The sequence below is a fragment of the Solanum tuberosum genome, unplaced genomic scaffold (genome assembly GCF_000226075.1).
Source record: "Solanum tuberosum cultivar DM 1-3 516 R44 unplaced genomic scaffold, SolTub_3.0 scf00236, whole genome shotgun sequence".
Taxonomy (NCBI): domain Eukaryota; kingdom Viridiplantae; phylum Streptophyta; class Magnoliopsida; order Solanales; family Solanaceae; genus Solanum; species Solanum tuberosum.
In genome coordinates, this window is record NW_006239160.1 from 373,207 (window position 1) to 376,043 (window position 2,837).

Here is a 2,837-nt window from a genome sequence, read left to right on the forward strand (position 1 = left end):
CATTTGAGTAAGGAAGGAACTATGATTCTAAAAGAGCCTTAGGGCTAGTTTTCAAGAAAAGGAACATCGTTTCCAAGTGAGCCTTTGGGCTAGATTTTGAGTAATTATCTCAAACTAAAGAAATATGTGTTTAAAACACTTATGAGCTAAAGTATTTTGGGAGTAGTATCGAGCACCGATTTGGGGACGCGAGTTCATATTAAACTCAACTCTCCATAAGAACCATGTAGCCAACATGGGAGTTAACGGGTCATACTTTTTAGATGATTCCGTAAAGTTAAGCTGGTGGATCCATTAGTAAAGTTAGCTTCTATATCACGGCAAGGTATAGGATGGTCCTTGGGCAACGTGAGGTAAAACGTGGTATCACTAGCTTCCTATATCACGGCAAGGTATAGGATGGTCCTTGGGCAACGTGATAGTAAATGTTGTATCACTAGCTTCCTATATCACGGCAAGGCATAGAATGGTCCTTGGGCAACGTGAGGTAAAACGTGGTATCACTAGCTTCCTATATCACGGCAAGGGTATAGGATGATCCTTGGGCAACGTGCGGTAAAATGTTGTATCACTAGCTTCCTATATCACGGCAAGGTATAGGATGGTCCTTGGGCAACGTGAGGTAAAATGTTGTATCACCACTTAGTTTCATAGTGGTGGTTGTCGGTTAGAGAAACTCCCGCAGTAGAAATTGCATGGTTCCTCGAGGAGTTCTGCTTAGTATATATGGGAGTATGGGACTTCATTCATGCATTGCACAGGTAGACTTTGAGAGAAAGCATGGTATTTTCATGATATTATAAATATGATATTTACGTCATGTTTTAAGAGTTTTACAGGCTTTATATATTGCATGTGTCTTATTGCTATATATATTGAGTTCGGTTATTCATGAGTTGAACAGAGCCAAGGTAAGTTCTCTTTTGTATCCCTTTCAAGCTTAAGTTGTTGTTTAGCTTTCCAGCTCGCATATTCGTACATTCAATGTACTGATGCCAGGTGGCCTGCATCTTATGATGATGTAGACGCAGGTACCTAGGGTCAGCACCCAGCACGCCGTTGATCCACTTGAGCACTCCAGAGTCAGTGGTGAGCCTCCTTGCTTTCCGGAGGACTCAGTGTTTGTTCTCTTAGTTTTGTTTTATTAGGATGTTGCGGGGTCTGTCCCAACATCCATCTCAGTATTGTAGAGGCTGCATAGACAGTCAGTCAGTTAGTATTGAGTCTCTCATCTATGTATATATATAATATTCTATTTTGAGACTCGAGTTGCCTTTTTGGCCAGATTTTTATCAGTTGGTTGTTTTATAACCTTTCATTGCATTATGTTATGCTGTCGAGTTAAGTTTCCGCTGAGTTAAGAAAGCCAGGTCAAGGGTTCGCTTGGGGCCAGCAATGGTCTCCAAGTGTCGGTCCCGCCCAGGGTGTAGGCTCGGGGCGTGACAAACTTGGTATTAGAGCACAGAGCTCAAGAGTCCTAGGGAGTCTATGAAGCCGTGTCTGTAGAGTCCTAGTTATCGGTATGAAGCGCGCCACATCTATAATTGGGAGGCTGCAACATTTAGGAAGATTTCTCACTTCTTTCACACTCATCTCGTGCGTTAAAGTTTATCTCTAAAAAGTTTCCTTCTAATTCGTGTTTACGTGTGTTTTTAGAGGATTATGCCTCCACGAAGAGCAGTCAGAGTTCATCCAGCTATGAGGAGTATTGAGGAACACGAGTTACCAAGTGCCCAAGAAGTGCAAACCCAAGAAGAGATCAAATATGCTGATTTTCGTGAAGTTATCCAGATGTTAAGTCAAGTTGCGAACTATCCTGTTGGACAGAGAGATAATCGACACGAAGTGGTTGATATTTCAAGGATCCGTGAACTCTTAAGGATGAACTCACCAAGCTTCACAGGTTCAATTGTCACTGAGAATCCGGAGAATTTCATTGAGGAGCTTAAAAGGGTATTTGATGTGATGCATGTTGCTGAGTCGGAGAGGGTGGAACTAAATACGTACCAATTGAAGGGTGTTGCTAGAATCTGGTTCGACCAATAGAAAAAGAATAGGGCTGAGGATGTGCCAGTAGTGAGTTGGGTTGTGTTTGAGAGTACTCTCATGGGGCGTTTCCTTCCTCGTGAGTTACGAGAGGCAAAGATAAAAGAGTTTCTCACCCTTAATCTGGAGTCTATGAGTGTTCATGAGTACAGTCTGAAGTTCACACAACTTTCCCGCTATGCTCCGGAGATGGTTGTGGACATAAGGAGTAGAATGAGTTTATATGTTGTTGGGTTATCCCGTCAGTTAAGAAAGGAAGGCAAGGCAGCTATGCTAATAGGGGATATTGACCTAGCAAGATTTATGATCCATTTACAACAAGTTGAGGAGAATAAGTTGAAGGATAGAGAAGAGTTTAAGGATAAGAGGGCTAAGATAGTAGGGGACGAGTTCAGGCAACAAAAGAATGATGCTAATCAGTCATCCCTCCCACAGAAACAGAAGGGGCATGCTCCACCATCTGCTAGTGCACCTGCACCTAAGAACAAAGATAGGTATAATAGAGATTCCTATAGTTTTAGGGCTAGACTTGCCTATCCTCAAGGCAGTATGGTGCTACGGGGTAGTAAGGCTCCTACATGTGCTAGGTGTGATAGAACCCACCCAGGGAAGTGTCATCAGGGCCAGACAGGTTGCTTTAAGTGTGGACAAGAGGGACACTTCATGAAGGAGTGCCCAAAGAACAGGCAGGGTAGTGGGATCTGGGCAATAGGGCCCAATCTTCGTCAGTTTCTTCCCCAGATAGGACGGCACCTAGAGGAGCTACTTCTAGTACTGGCGAAGGAGCAAAC